At 38.6% G+C, this 17,183-nt stretch overlaps 1 protein-coding gene across 2 annotated transcripts in view; it reads right to left on the reverse strand.

The window, feature by feature from the left end:
* The window catches only part of smpd3 (sphingomyelin phosphodiesterase 3), a 54,377-nt gene extending 38,532 nt beyond the window's left edge, over positions 1-15,845 (reverse strand). Inside the window, exons 1-2 of one of the 2 annotated variants that reach the window (XM_077596158.1) lie at positions 15,754-15,845; positions 15,568-15,683 (exon numbers count right to left, since the gene is read on the reverse strand). The gene's annotated coding sequence lies outside the window, so the exon portion shown is untranslated. Of the gene's footprint in view, positions 1-15,567 lie in introns of both variants that reach the window. The other variant, XM_077596157.1, reaches the window with a different exon arrangement.
* Positions 15,846-17,183: the final 1,338 nt, after the last annotated feature.

A 17,183-nucleotide genomic window follows, 5' to 3' on the forward strand; every position in this document is an offset into this window, starting at 1 on the left:
CGCTAACTCCACGAATAAAAATGAGCAGTTGCGCTGTGTCTTGCACGTCCGTGCTTTCATCCAGTGCTAATGAAAAAAAGTCAAATAATTTCGTCTTCTGCTGCAGCTGGGCATATATATTACTCCCGATTTCTTCAACGCGTCTGGTGATTGTACTCGCCGACAGACTTACGGCATTAAATGCATCTTTCTTCTCGGGACACACCTCCTCCGCGACAGCATCCATACATTTCTTAACAAACTCTCCGTCAGTGAAAGGCTTACCGCTGCTTGCTATCAGTTTAGCAACTCGAAAGCTGGTCCGAACGGATGCCTGGTTCAGCTGAGCTTGGCGTACAAATGTATTCTGCTGAGATAGTAGTTCACTTTTTCGCTTTGAGTTTGTCTGCTCGTATTTGGCCTTGCAAGCTATCGTACTTGTCTTTGTGACGGGATTCATAGTGTCGGCGAAGATTGTATTCTTTGAATACCGCCACCGTCTCTTGACAGATGAGACAAACAGCCTTTTCTTTGCATTGAACAAAAAATAATCGTTTGTCCACTCCAGGTTAAATACCCTGCATTCTGAATCAATTTTTCTCTTACCTAACTTTTTCGCCATTATTCCGTTCTTTCTTTGACAGGGCGGGGCCTAGGATTTTTTTGGGGGAAAAAAAAAATCTGAATTTATTTTTTTATTTTCCAAATAGGAAATAAATCCGATAGCATCTCTGGTATTGTTCAGAGGGCCGGGCCAAATGTGCTGACGGGCCGTAGTTTGGTGACCCCTGCTTTAGAGGCTGCCTTAGCTTACAGAACATGATTTTCTGCTCTGCCTTTGTCTAATTCTACTTTACCACTACCAGTGCTCATTCCCTTTATAATTATTATATTTTTAAATGATTGTTTTTATCATTTGAAATTGTTCACAGCTATTAAAAGCAAAGGACATCCAATCTATATGAAAAAGGTGGGTTGACAACAAATTATCGCTTCTAATCCATCCCACTGTACAAAGATCGGATGTCTAATGTTGTCAATGGTAGTACATGAGTAAATGTGTAAACCAGTGTTAAACTTATCTCTTATTGATTGATCAATAACTACTACAAAAAATAGTTTTAACACAGCCCCGTGTACTGCAAGGCACAGTTTTCCTTACTACTCACATATTCAGTAAATTTTGATCATGTTTCAAATTTACCCAATAGCTCATTGGGCATCATCCCTTATAGGCTCTGGTATGACAAAGCATGTCAACCCTATGTGCTTTTATGCATTCCTTTTGTGCCTACTTTGGGATGAATGTTGATTATGTGCAGAGCTGATGTTTGTTCTGTGTAATCCAAAGCAATCAGTGTGGAAAGAAATTGTACGTCACATTGATGTCAGATGATATAATTTGTTTCTGGTTTAAACACTAGGCAAATAGACAGGTCTCATGTAGTTGCATCTGCTTAATTATGATCAAGCAAGAATTGTTGATTAGCATTAGCATTTCTGAGTATGAAATGAAATATTTGGGTATTTTAAAATGTTACATTTTTCTGTAATTTACGAAAAGCATAGTGTGACAAGCATGATTTATAAAGTGGTACATCTTTTTGCCTTTGTAAAAAGAGAATACGTACTGAACATTTAAGAAGCGAAATTTAACAGTTGTTTTTTCGTGACTGAATTTCATGAACATCTTTACGTTCTTTTAATTTTAACATATAATCTCAAATATCTATCCTCCTCCCCATTTTAAAAAAATGAACACATGGACAGGTATAACTTGAGCCCAAATATTGTACATTTTTACACTCACTATCAGATCCATAAATGCATGACCCACATTGAATTTGTAAATAAATATACATAAACATGAATGCAAAATATGTGTGCCAGCCCCAACACATTCTAACATACTGTATGCACTACTTCACTGACAGAAAACCCTTTGTTCTCAGGAATGCCAGCAGCAGAGTCAGTATAGATTATTAATTATTGATTTGCTCTACATTTGATACAGCTTCCAGCTGTGAAACCACAAACACACGGGTTTACTACGGTACTTCTTCCTCTTCTTATAATTATTATTATTTTTTCATGCTAATACAGTAACCCTCCCCCATATATCCAAATATATACTAACAGTACATTAGATTGGATTGGATAACTTTATTCATCCCATATTCGTGAAATTTCATTGTGACAGTAGCAAGAAAAGGCATAGTTATAAGTTAGACAGTACATCAAAGGCCACAGAACAACAAAGCAAAAGCAAACAGCACAAAGTACAAAGCAAATCAAAGTCAATGGGATCATTAAGAATCACCAAATCATTAAGACAGAAAAGCAGCAAAAACACAAAACGAGCTACGAGTTTCGGTAGCAAAAACGTATAGACTCAAAAAGACGTAAAGTTGGACAAAAAACTGGAACCACGCACAGGAAGTCTTCCACGAGATGGGGAACTTCTGCAGACTGTGACCGAGGTTTACCATGAAGAATGTGAAGAGGACTATCATTTAGTTGTATATTTGATGGAAAAGCTAAAACTTAATAATTTTAGTCACAAATCTAAAGCCTTAAAAAAACACTGACAGCAGGCAAAACCACAGTGACAAAGGGCAAATGGGAATCAGGAGAGACTTTCAAAAAGTGCAAGCTGGCTGGTCACGCTCTCAGTGTGTGGTGAATGTTGCTTTAGCAACGGCCCAAAGTTCATCCCATGGAAAATACAGACTATGTTGCATAAACCTCAAAACCTTTTTTTACAGAACACAATGTACAAAAAAACCTTTTTCTTTTTTTAATAAAGTTGTTTATTAAAGAATACTGCCAGTCAAACAATACACTTGTCTAGCTAACAAAGTTACAATTCTTTATTGAATACACAACTGATCATTCAATGAAAACAAGGAGGAAGTTTAAAATCAGGTTAACATGGAACACATCAGTGCAGCCCACCCTGTCCAGATGTCTTCTTAACCTTCACACCGCACAAATAACTGTATAGAGCTCCCTCTCGCCCCTGTCTCTCATAACCACAGGTTACCACCAGGCCTGTTTTCTGTGCACTCAATAAAAGATTGTACGTTGCACCATTGACATTGTGTGGTCTTGGCACACACTCCGATGAGTTCATTTCCTTGTGTGGCTGTTCTTCCATAAATGCCTATTGATATGTTTGAGGAACATGGGGCAACTGCATCTTCTTTTTCTCAAATTTTATACATCACTTCTATACATTTGGTAGATTTGTGTATACTCTGTGTTTTGTCAGCTTTATTTGGCTTAAAACTAATTCATGTTACATATAAGGTAGTAATATTAAAATAGAAAATAAAGTTGTCATACCTCTACTTACTTACTATGCATGTAGGTACGAAATTTTCAGGTTATGAAATATTTTATATGCAAATGAGTGACTCGAGATATGAAAAAGATCCAAGTTACAAAATCCACCAAAAGTAAATCACTTTAGAACATCGCTACCCTCTACTGGGCTCTCATTTCATCGCTCTCATTCTATCTCATATAATGACAATAAAAGCATTCAATTTAATTCAATTGGCTGTCTCACAACAACCACTATGCATGTTTCAAGATTCTCTCTTACATACCTGTCCACCTTGACGAAATGCTCCCCTTATTAATGATTGCAATTCCCCTTATTAAGCGATTAAAAACCATACAAATTCAATGCGTCAGGTATTTTCACACACACACACACACACACACACACACACACACACACACACAGGGCACGTGTAAAAGTCTAAAATTAAGTACAAAATGGACAGCTTTCGGCCCTGGTAGAACGGGGTCTTGCCGCCATCTGGCGGAAAAACACGGGTATTACGTCTCCCATAATAACGGCCGCAGAGGGAACTATTTCAGTGGTGCAGGACACACTTTCATATGCTTTATTTATTTAAAACATTAATAAATAATTTCCTTATAATTTTCTCTCATTTTTGTGTTTGCTCACATCTTTCAAACTAAATTGGGACACTTTGACCAATTTTAAAGGGTTTAGTAGGTGGTAGTTGTGTGAGGACCGTGGAACAAATGAGAGAATTTACATATAAAATACTCTACTTACGAAATTTTCAAGTTACGAAAAAAATTCTGAAACCAAGCAATTTCTTAAGTAGAGGTACGACTGTAATATAAAGGTTGATTGTATAGAAAGTTTTTTAAAATACATTTTTAGTATAAATAATTCAAAAATTGGGCACACATCAAATATTATTGTGAAACGATTCTTGCTATTAAAGTTTATGTGTATGTGACTTAAAGCATGTTGAGAGAAAAGCCTATTAATGTCAAGTTGTCGCACAAGGTCCCTAACCACGGCCACATGAATTCCAGCTTCTGATAAACGTCTCCTGACAAGGTCATTGCTTACTGGACCGGCTCCAGATGCCCATACCAGAGAGGTCAATTTGCGTCATACGGTCTATCGCTGTACAATATTTAAATCTTGTCACAAGTGAAGTTTGGGAGTCCAGAAAAAATCAGCTGTGCCAAACTGCTCTGTTGTCTTTCTTTCTATAAATGTGCTAATTCATCAAGAAACATTTTATTCATTAATTCATTTTCTGATCTGCTTTATCCTCACTAGGGCCGCAGGGGGACCCCCTGAATCGGTGGCGAACCAATCACAGGGCACGAGGAGACGGACAACCATTCACTCTCACACTCATAACAAAGGGTGATTTAGAGTGTCCAATCAGCCTAGCATCATCTCTTATGAATGTGGGAGGAAAACCCACGCAGACCTGGGGAGAACATGCAAACTACACACACCGACGCGCTAATCACTCAAGCCGCTCGGCCGCCTAAGAAACATTTTAATTCTGAATAAAGCAAAGCATACTATTTTGCTCTCTAAATCACTCCACGTCTTGTACTGATTGATACCTGGTATTACCTTATCTAAACTATTGTTATGAGGTTTGGTAAAATACATTTAAATTGTCGATTTACGCTTTAACTGTACTTCAAAAGAGAGCTGTAAATTAATTACATAATGAGAAAAATAACAAGCATACCATTATACTTTTTCTACATTCTCATTTTTGAAATTCATAGATTTTATAGACAATAAAACTATCCACAAAATGTACAAAGCAATGAATCATCAACTATCTGGAAATATAAAGGTGATATTTTCAGAAAAGGATGGCGATAATTCGGGGGAGTTAAATTAACAATCAAAAGTGCCATGGAACTTTAAAAATTATTTTCTAGTTTAGTATGTTGATCGAAGTTGCAATGGTATTGATTTGCTCAAGTATAATCAGGTTCAAAATAAGAGAAGATAAAGAATGTCATTTTAAGAGTTACAAAGAGGAAAAGTTACATCAATACTTTTAAATATAGTTATATAATATATCACTCTTGCAAGTGCAGAAACTGTAGAATATTTGATATTGTTATACCGCAGTAAAATATAGTCTCAGCATATTGGAATTAAGATTATGTAATGGTCCAGTGACTGAATTTTTCTTTTAAATGGGTCGGTTAAAATAAGTCTCAACTTCTACTTACACTTCTCTACTTTATCCTGTGAGGCTGTTATAAAATTTGGGGTATTCAATTTTTATACATATAGCACTGTATTGTAATGCATTTCATTCATTCAGCTTCCATACCGCCCATCCTCGAAAGGGTTTCAGGGGTTGCTAGAGCCTAACCCAGCTGTGTTCGGGCAAAAGGCAGACTACACCACAGACCAGTCAGTCGTAGATTATATATAGAGAGACAAATCCACACTACCAATCACACCACCAACAGCGGGAATCGAGGCCACGCCTGCCTCAACCAAAGTCAGGCAAGTGAACCTCTACACCACGAGGCGGCTTGTATTGTACAGTAATACGTTGACATACGAGTGTCCCGACATATGAGGAATTTGAGATAAGAGTAAAATTCCGATCAAATATTTACCTTGAGATAGGAGACAAATTTTGAGGTACGAGCATTCGAGACAGCCAGGTGGCCAAGCCGCGAGAGACTCTGTATAATTTCAGCAAACTGTCTTTCTCGGCGCATCTCCCTCGTGCTAAAATCTCTACGAGCACAGGGCGGAACGTTGCATTTTTTCCCGTGTTTTCTTTTTGCGTTAGTCAGTGCAGAATTAAAGCAAAAAGCAAGCCGGTGAAATGAAGGGTAGTGCGAAGAAAAGCCATATGATGACAATTGATATTAAGCACAAAATAATCGAAAAACATGGGTGGTGCACGCGTGACTGAGCTGGCTCACCAATACGTATGGCCTCGAAAGCCGCGGTGGAATACATTAACCTCTTTGCCTTGGTTATTGCACAAGAAGGTTTAAATTTAGTGTAACATAAGATTAAAACTTTTTTTTCAAGTGTGTGGGTATAGGAATCTAAGTTCATTTAAGTTAAATTTAAAGTTTATGTTACATTACGAGCGCATCCGTCAAGTCTCTCTCGCTCTCTCTCTCTCTCTCTCTCTCTCTCTCTCTCTCTCTCTCTCTCTCTCTCTCTCCCATCCGCGAACTCTGCGTTGTATTGAATGTCTCATTTTATTATTAAACATCATAACCACTAGTTATTTGTTACTCTGTTAGTAGATGGTGAATTACAACCAATAAAAATATGTTTTTCCATTGTAACATCCTGTTTTTTGGTGTTTTTTTTAGAGGATAGGAATGAATTAACTTGTATTTAGTTAATTTCTATGGGAAACGTGGATTTGAGATACGAGTAAATCGATCTCAAGGTATGACTACTGCAAAATTATATAAATACAAAATATTATATAATGCCTTATTTTTAATAACCCTCTTCAAATTAACAATTCAATCAATAAATAAGTTCCATTTTAAATGAATGTCTCTGCCTGTACCATGGCACTTAGCCACTGCTGCTGAATATATAGAGACAGTCAAATGTAGTCTATAAGGTAATGATGAATGATGGAGTTGTCCATAATTTGATCAGAAATGGTTAGTTTAATCATAATTGATGACTGCAGGACACACATTCATAGTCACACAGTTTCCAAATATAAACCTCACAATGGAGATTAACCCAAACAAATCCAAATCCTGCTTTCTGCCTTTAGTAGAGGTAAAGGCAGGACCTGCTGTGGAAACATAATCTCTCTACATTCATACAGTCTGTTCACACAGACCTGCCAAAAGCAGCAGGCAAACAAACCTTGCTACACACATTCACATTAGAACATCTGGACACACTAAATATAGCTTTTTGGAAGTACAGACTGCTCAGAATTGACATGAAGGGGCAACAGTTCTTAGGGAAAAACATCTAAAAACAATTTCCCTTCATTTCTGTTAAAATTTCCCTCAGTCATTTTCAACACTTATCCTTCCTTGTCAGTGTCACGAGGGGACCTCGGGCGAAAGGCGGACTAAACCCCAAACCACCAGTGATTTGTAGGGCACACACAACAAAAGACACCCAATCCCACTCACAATCACAGTTATAAAACCAAGTATATTGTTGAGCACTAAAAATAAATAAAATAAATTATATGCAAATCCTTTAACTAAAATTTAGCACATTTTGACCAGATTTAACCCTGCATTAAGCATTACATGATAAAAATCTTACTCAAAGCATGGAAAAGCCACGGGAAATTGTTCCTAGTCAGTTTAATGTATTGATTAACAGTTGCATGGTTCAGCGCTGCAGCCATCAGACTGGAATAACATTTGTTAAATTGATGCATCTGTTCCTCTTTGGATTTAAGATTATGAGACTGCAAGTTATCATTCAGGGTTGGAATGATTGTGTGCTATTGCTGTGTTTGTGCACACTGTACAGAAATGCGTTTCTACAGCACACTCAATTGTCTTGCTTGTAAACCATATTTACATAATGCTAATCTACTTTATGTTCTGTATGTACTGTATCTGGATTTAGATCGAAACTGTTAACCTTATCTGGGTTGTCTGCCTGATACTGAGTCATTACTATGAGGCCATAACATCATCTGTTCGCAAGGAGATGGTGCAAAATGGACTGCCCGCATGAGGTTAAAAAAGAAGACAAACAGGGGTCTCATCTCATCTCATTTCATCTTATTTAATCTCATTACATCTCATTTCATCTCATTACATCTCATTTTATCTCATTTTATCTCATTTCATCTCATTTCATCTCATTACATCTCATTTCATCTCATTACATCTCATTTCCTGAACCGCTTTATCCTCATTAGGTTTGTGGGGGGTGCTGGAACCTACCCCACTACTCTGGGCCAGAAGCAGGGGACACCTTGAATCGGTGGCCAGCCGATCGCAGGGCACAAGGACATGGACAACCATGCACACTTACACTCATACCTAAGGGCAATTTACAGTGACCTGGATTTGAACTCAGGACCTTAGAGCTGTGAGGCCGACGCGCTAACCACTCGCCGCCATAAACAGGGGTAAGAATGGAAAAGAAAATGACTGAAAAGGAAGAAAGTGTAAACTACTTCCTTTTGTTTTCTCTTGATCATATTATTATTGATTACTATACTCCAGCACTTAGTGGATTTCCACTTTAATTGCGATTTTTCTCATGGGATTTGACAACCGTCTGATCCAAAATTCAGCATGTGAGATCAACCAATGCCCGTAAAACAAAAACAATGTAACATTTTACACCATAACAAAACAGTCCAACCAATGAACAGCGACCTGGTGGATGAGTGTTTAGCATGCTGGCTTCACAATTCTGGGGTTGTGGGTTCAATCCCAGGTCTGTCCTCACTCTGGGGAGTTTGCATGTTCTCCCCAGTTTTGTTTGGGTTTTCTCCGGGTACTCCAGTTTCCTACCACATCCCAAAGCATGCATGGTAGGCTGCCTGAACACTCTAAATTGCACATAGGTATGACTGTGAGTATGAATGGTTGTCCTTCCCCCTGTGCCCTGCGCAATTTGGGGTGTCACCAGCCTGTAGCCCCTGGTTGGCAGGGATAGGCTCCAGCACCTTCCTTAACTAAATATTCATTGTTTCATCACATTTTTCTTTCATTTTCCTACAACATTTCTAATTTTCATAACTACCTTTTTCATATTGTTGTCTTATGCAGTTGAAAACAGTGCGGACGTGAATTTTTCTGACGAAGTACCCCCCATTTTTCCCATCTTTCGCCTTCACGTGAGTGACGCTGTGTGACTGCGCTACGCTCAAAACCTGCTGCTTGTTCCATAAAAAAAAGTGCAGAAAAGCACATTTCTGGCTATGGCCTCTAAACCAGGGCGTCTGTATTTCATGAACAGGCTTAGATGAAAGACAAGAAAATCAAAGTGGGTGTAGGCGCAACATAAGTGTATGTTATATAGCATGCCTCTAATCTGCACTGCAATATCCATTTTAGCACAAACCAGTGAAATGCTGTAATCATATGGTAGCTGGAGCTCCAAGTAAGATGTGCCTGGCATAGCTTGTCATAGCTAGCTCCCTAATTATAGACCATATTCTTGGTTACATTGCCGACTTTTCCAAGGGACATTTTACTCCTCGCACATGTGGTTGGATTACAAAGTATGTCTCACAGAGGCACAACAAGAGAATAAAGCATGCTCAACAATATCTCAAGATAATTGCATTGAAAACTATCAAATTTATAAGGACTTGGCTTAGATTAAAGCACTTCTTTTGATGTGCACAACCTGCAATGTGATGACCAGATGTGACCAAAATAGGTCAACTGGATAGTGGATCAGGGTGACAAGCCAATGAAATAGCTAATCCTAAAGGCTTTCAGAGAGTGTCTGTGTGTCTGATTTGTTCTTGAGAACAGGCATATCACCCATTCATGTGCAATTTGTTTGCAAGGAAAAAATTGGCTCATTTAGTAAACTGATGGTAAAGTCAAAACGAGTGTAGGCCTCATATCCGCCACATTCACTTGACCCCTAAAGGAATTCTCTTCTTGCTAAATTTAGGAGTGTCGTTCATAAATTCCTCGCTATAAAATAACTTTTAGTGTTGAGCTAAAAGTGCAAAAATATACAATGAGATTCAGACACTTATTCAATACAATTTCCTCCTTCAGTTGCAGGTTATGTATTGTGTTGACACTTACAATGAGCAACCATATTTGTATGCTGAGGAAAGGAATAACATCTCCATAAACTATGAAACGATTGCAAGGAAAAATTAGGTTGTAGTGGACACAGAAATCATGGCACAATACACGTGTACCATTCCATTTGTATTCTACTCTGCTACAAACTTTTCATCAAGCAACTGTAATCCATGGGTGTCCAAACCAGTCCTCAAGGACTGAAGTGGGCGCAGGTTTTCATTCCAACCAGAAAGTGAATACATTTTCACCAATCTGGTGTCTTAAAGTGTAATAAGTTGATTCAGTCACTGCAGAATAAATCTCATTGGTTAAACGCTCTGTGCTGGATCAGTTGAAACAGAAAAACCTGCCCATACCTTTGTGGAATAGTATGGACACCCCTGCTGTAATCAGTCCATGTTGCTCTTCTGAAGGAATTTAGTAATTAACTGTACATACTTGTTACATCAAACCTGTGATTGATCCACTGTTGTGAAGTATTTTAATTGGATTAAAATATGCTCAGGGTGGTTCGCACATCGGGCTCACAGTTCTAGGTTCCTGGGTTCGATCCCAGGTCGGTCCTTGCATGTTTTGGCATGGCTTGCATGGGTTTTCTTCGGGTACTCCGGTTTCCTCCCACATTCCAAAAACATGCAAGGTAGGCTGGTTGAACACTCTAAATTGCCCCTAGTTTGAACGTGAATGGTTGTCTCCTCGTGCCCTACGATTGGCTGGGATAGGCTCCAGCACCCCTGTCACCCTTGTGAGGATAAGCGTTTCAGAAAATGAATGAATTAATCAATTACTATATATGATCATTGTGTTTTATGGCTACATGAACACAGAAATATTCAAATCCCATTTCCATTATGAAACGTTTTTGTTTCGACTCTTTATTTGTCCTTTAGTTCTGAGCAGTTGAGCATCATAAACAACAATGCTATATGCCTTTGATAATTAATGAGTTAATCCTGAATTATGTATGACTCAACCCTTAAAAAGGTTAAAAAAATAAGAACTACCGTATTTATTTGCATATAAGCCGCCTCGTGTATAAGCTGCACCCTAAAAATTGTCTTCAAATTGTTGAATTTTACAATTTCTCACATATAAGTCGCCCCCTGATTTACAATTTTCACCTCCATATTCATGTTTTTAATAGGAGTACAAATGTAATACGTTGAAGGGAAAATCTTAAGAAAAATCATTGCACGTGGTATTTCTGAGATACTTTATGAATCAAAAGCACATGGTTAGGGTCAATATCACAAGGAAATTAATATGCCTGTCTTTGTAAATGCAAAATATTAAATTATTCAATGTGAAAAAGAAATAAGCCTTTCTTGAAGAGAACTTGAGGCTTTTTAATGACCGAAATTATAGAAGTTTAAGATGTTGTGAAGGCCAAATTGCTTCTAATGTTGAAATATCTCGATTTTTTCGATGGTTCATATTCCTGCAATAGTTGTCACTTTCGAACAAAAAATAAAAAGAAAGGGGAAAAATCAAAGCGGAATTTGGTTTGAAGGCAAATTTATAAAAATAAATTTCTACAGGTTTTATTCTCTTTACTTTCCATAGTGTAAAGAGGGAGTTATTTTATCTTTATTGCACAACAGAACAACAAAAACATGTTTTAAAATCATCATATTTCATATATTCTATTCTTAAAAAGTAAAGAAACACAGTTACTTTCTTAATTGAATAATGAAGATATTAGTTATACACAGAAATTTGAAGTTTCCAATTTGAAAGAAAAAACATGTATGTGATAATTATCGATATCGATTGATAATTGTTTTTAACAAGATAACAATTTTTGCCATATCGCCCGGCACTTGTTGAAATGTTTCAGGTTGGAAACTAATAAATAACCCACACATTTATTGACATCCTCTGATCAGTGAAACAAGAGTAATTATGGTTGTCACTAAAACTGAAGCACATCTTGCCTAAAATCAACTGGGAAGCAGAGTAGACAAGCGCTAACATACACATATAAGTTATTATCACAGTGTTCACATTTCCAGATGCTTTACCACCTGCATAAAGGTGGGGAAACCAGACCCTACCCTATCAGGTGTCATGGATCTCTGTTCAACCGCTCTTCTCTGTTATCAGTTTACTAGATAAAAACAATTTGGTGCCTCAGTACTTGTACCAGTTAGATAAATATCATCTTCTCAAAACAGTGTATTTTTTTTTTCACTTTTTCTTATTATTTAAATTTTAAGATGTTATATCGATTACGGGATGAATAAAGTTATCCAATCCAATCAATAATAACCTCATAAGATTGAAATATTATTTAGGAATATAGCCATATTTTTTTTCACCAAAAATCCTTTTTAATTGTACACAATATCCATCCTCCTTTCTTTCCTCCTTCTTTTCTATCGCCATCGAAGCTAATGCTGAAAGTCGAGCCTGTCCTGTCGTATTTCTAGCATACGTTTTTATTCGATTTACTGCTGAAAATGTTTGTTCCCGGTTGTGACAGGCTTGCTTGTTTTGGAGTTGTCCAACCTTTCTTAATGATGCCCAGCTTTTTTTTCTTGAAAAGTCAGTCTTGAAAATGGCTTTGACAGTAAATCTGCAAACAAATCCATTTCTTCTCCTCCTTCACCCATTGCGGGTTGACGAAACCGCTATTAAATCAACACAACAATATATTTGCTTGTGCAGATCGCTCCAGATACAGTTTGGTAGCTCTGGCTCGTCCACTCTATCACTAGCCAATCATAGTTGGTGAAAGCGATGACGTATCCCTACGCCTGCGAGAAGGCAATGCATATCCCTATGCCTGCGAAAAGGCCTTGGTGTCACCAAATCGAATTCTGATTGGTTAAAGCAACAGTCTTATCGACGCTAGTTTAATGCAGCAGAGCCTGCAGAACTGATTGTGAAGGCCTTGAGGCAGATGTCTGACCCTGGCAACAAATAATGGCTGAAATTTGATTGGTTAAATGCTTCAATATGAAAACACATCTGGAAGCAGTGCAACCAGGGGGAAAAGCAATGAAAGAAAGCTAACAGACAATTTGGAATTATTTAATAAGTATACATGGACAAAATATAATGACGGCACACCATATATATTCGCTATCGATGGGCTGTTTGCTGTTGTATTCCCTTCAAAATATTCCGAAAATGATGCACACAAATGTCCTCACAATAGACATCGTACCTTGAGCATGTCATAGTTAGAGCTGATCGTAGGTCGAGGTACCACTATATATATATGTACATAATAGCTTAGCAAGAAAGATGTGGCTGTTTATACACACTTTATTTAAATACCTTAGTACAGTCATATTATTGTTTGAGTTTTTAAATTGTAATTTAATATATTTATAGGCTCCAGCACCCCCCACGACTTTTGTGTGGATAAGCAGTTTAGAAAATAAATGAATGAAAATATTAGGGGAAAAAAATCAATGATGACATTGCCTGATCACCAAACCCTGCAACGGGTCTGTCTTTATTTGACATTAGCAAATATAAATGATAATCATAAACCATGGCATATTGATTGGGAATCACTGATCCAAATAAAGAAATGCTGTCCTCAAAATTTCAAGTGAGGTAATGAACTCTAGTAAACTCAACCACTGACCATCCAGTCCCATGAATTGCATCATGTTATGGGTTATTCTTTGAGTCATTAGCCTGCCAATTTGTCCAACATACTGTATATGTTTACATTTATGATCACGTTATAAAATGTTATTAACCAGATTCACTCAACATTTTGGTGGAACAGACACAAGTGGAACAGACACAAGTGGTGATGGGTCTCTCGTTGCCCACCACTACACTAACTGAGTTTTACAAAGGACAAAATAGACACATACTGAAGTCCAACATCATACTATAACTGTTTGGCTATCCTCACAGTTGCAGAATTTGGTGGCAGGGTAATCTTAGACAGAAGAAGAATGAATTCTAATTTTCTAAGTGATTGGCCAATAAATAGTCTTAAAATCACGAAAACTATCTGATATGAATCAGATACAGGCGGCCCGGCGGCCGAGTGGTAAGCCCGTCGGCCTCACAAGTCTGGGGTTGAGGGTTCAGGTCGGTCCTCACTGTGTGGAGTTTGCATGTTCTCCCCGGGCTTGTGTGGGTTTTCTTTGGGTAATCTGGTTTCCTCTCACATCCCAAAAAACATGCTGGGTAGGCTGGTTGAACACTCTAAATTACTCCTAGGTATGAGTGTGAGTGTGAATGGTTGTCCAGCTCCTTGTGCCCTGCGATTGGCTTGTCACCATTCATTGTGTCCCCCATCTGGGCCCTGTAGTTGGCTGGGATTGTCTCCAGCATCCCCTGTGACCCTAGTGAGGATAGGCAGTTCAGAAAAAAAAAGAATGAAAAATCAGATACAAATAATTGTTCCTGCCACCAAGTGTTGCAATCACCACAGGGACCAACCAGTCCCCATTCATTAAATTTCTTATGAAACAAAAATAAAAGAGTATATGCAGTATGCATTTTGCAAGCGATAATCCATACTCTCCCCCTATGCTATTCAGAAATGTGTGACATTCATGTTAACTAACTCACAGGAGTGTGCTGGAAATATTATTAGTGCGTAGTTATAATACTGGGCGGCCAGGCGGATGAGTGGTTAGCGCGCCGGCCACAAAGTGGGGGACCTGGGTTCAAATCCAGGTCGGTCCATCTGTGTGGAGTTTGCATGTTCTCCCCGAGCCTGCGTGGATTTTCTCCGGGTTCTTCGGTTTCATCCCACATTCCAAAGACATGCATGGTAGGCTAATTGTACACTCTAAAATGCTCCTATGTATAAGTGTGAGCGTGAATGGTTGTTTGTCTCCTTGTGCCCTGCGATTGGCTGGCCACCGATTCGGAGTGTCCCCCGCCTCTGGCCCGAATTCAGCTGGGAGAGGCTCCAGCACCCACCGCGACCCTAGTGAGGATAAAGCGGTTCATAAAATGAGATGAGATGGGAGGGGACTGGAACCCTAGTTGGGTTTTGGTCCCAAGTTACTTTAAATGGGTAGAACTTTTAACATTACCCTTTTTTTAAGACATCAGGAATTGGGGGACAAAAAAGTATTTTCCATTCCACTTTGTTAGGATAAACAAAAAACAATCTTGTTAAAAATATTCGTTTCTTCCACAGTGGCCCTTTGATTGCAATAGAGTAAATTGAAAATGGTTCTATTTCTCTTGATCAGAAATACATTTTCTTGTTAGCATCCGCCATAAAGAAAATCATTCTATAACGGGAGAAAGGGAGAGAGGTAGAGAGAAAAAGAGAGAGGGGGGTGGATGGATCATGCAAATATATGAGTCAAATGTAGATGTCCCGGCGGTTCCACGCTGAGCTTTAGGCGCGGCTGGATCACCGCCCTGACAATGGACCCCACGCAAAATATCTTGTAACACACGGTAAGACATAGCAGACGAGGGCGGAATTCTCCGTGGATCAGCACCGGTAGTAAATTAAATTTACTCAAGTAAAAAAATGAGTAAACATAGATCGAGCACGGAAAAGAGAAAATTACTTACGTTTTCAGGATCTCTCCTCTGATTACTCAAGGCAAACAAGGTGTGTGCGGTCCGAATATGGTCTCATGAAACGGTCACTGAGTCAGTGGGATTGTGTAGGCTTCTCGAAACAGGAGCTACGAAAAGATCGAGTGAGCATCAAGACTGAGCGAAGGAGAAAAACGACGAGCGTTATCTGTTCAGTACCGCACGGCTTCGAACAGCTCCGAAATGACGTCACTGCCAATCCACGACGCCACGCCCACTCCACGTTGACGTTCGCTGAGAGACCACTTGAAACATGAGCAGGAAGAGTGGCATGGAGAAAGTTAACTATGTTTAACCCCCTATGACCTGGCGTCCACATGTGTGGACATCACATTTTTGCTTGTCAAAAGCTAGAATGTAAAATTTTGGACTACAAGGACCGGGCGTCCACTTTCCAGAATCTACATCATGTTAAAAGATAATTCTTTGTTTTTACACCCATCAGGTCCCAATTGGCCTAAATATCAAAGACAGAGAAAAAAAACATGCCTTGCAATAGTTTGGGTCTTAGGAGGTTAATGGCAAAACTGACATACAACCTTTAAATCTATTTTTTTCAATGGTAAATATGATTTCAAACCACATATATAACAAGACAAAAATATGATTTTAGTCATCAGAGTTGTTATTTGTCATGAGAAATAACACCATCTGTTAAATTGTCCATTAAAGTTTTGTTCTTATTTTTTTAAACCCAAATATTTACTCTTGAGATATAGTGTTTGTATTGGATCATACCTTGTATAGATTACCTTCTTGAAGGCAGGTGCTTCAAAAGCCAGATATTATTATTATTATTATTTTAAAGTAAAAAACATCATGAAATAAATGAGTATGTTCCCACAACTTCAGTAATTTAAAATAGACACATTCTTGATGTGTGGCGGCCCAGCGACTGAGTAGTTAGCGCTTCGCCTTCCCAGTTCTGGGGTCGTGGGTTTGATCCCCGGTCGGTCCTCACTGTGTGGTGTTTGCATGTTCTCCCCGGGCTTGCGGGGGTTTTCTCCGGGTAATCCGGTTTCCTCCCACATCCCAAAAGCATGCAGAGTAGGCTGGTTGAAAACTCTAAATTGCCCTTAGGTGTGAGCGTGAATGGTTGTCTGTCTCTTTGTCCCCTGCGATTAGCTGGCCACCGATTCATGTGTCCGCCGTAGTTAGGTGGGACAGGCTCAAGCATTCCCCGCAACCCTTGTGAGGATAAGTGGTTCAGAAAATGAATAAATAAACGAATGAATGAAACATTCTTGCTGTATTGACAATACCTCTTAGTAAAACGACATGCTTTCTAACATTAAAAGGCTAAAGAGTTGTGTGGTAGCTTGGCGTTTCCATAGGAAATTGACAACGTATCACCTTTTACTAATTGAAAGGGTGCTTTCGTCAAAGCAAGTAACCAATTTACTTATTATGTGTTGGTCGTCGGTCTTTTGGTCGCCGATCTTTTGGTCGCCGGTCTTTTGGTCGCCCGCAAGGTTATTGATAATTACCATTTAAATCGTTTCTCAAATTCCCTAAATACAAACTGCGAATTACTATTTAGTCATACTTAATGCCCTATTAATTATTAGGCTAAAGAAAAGCTCCAAATT

Source organism: Stigmatopora argus, chromosome 3 (genome assembly GCF_051989625.1).
Source record: "Stigmatopora argus isolate UIUO_Sarg chromosome 3, RoL_Sarg_1.0, whole genome shotgun sequence".
In the NCBI taxonomy this organism is placed as follows: domain Eukaryota; kingdom Metazoa; phylum Chordata; class Actinopteri; order Syngnathiformes; family Syngnathidae; genus Stigmatopora; species Stigmatopora argus.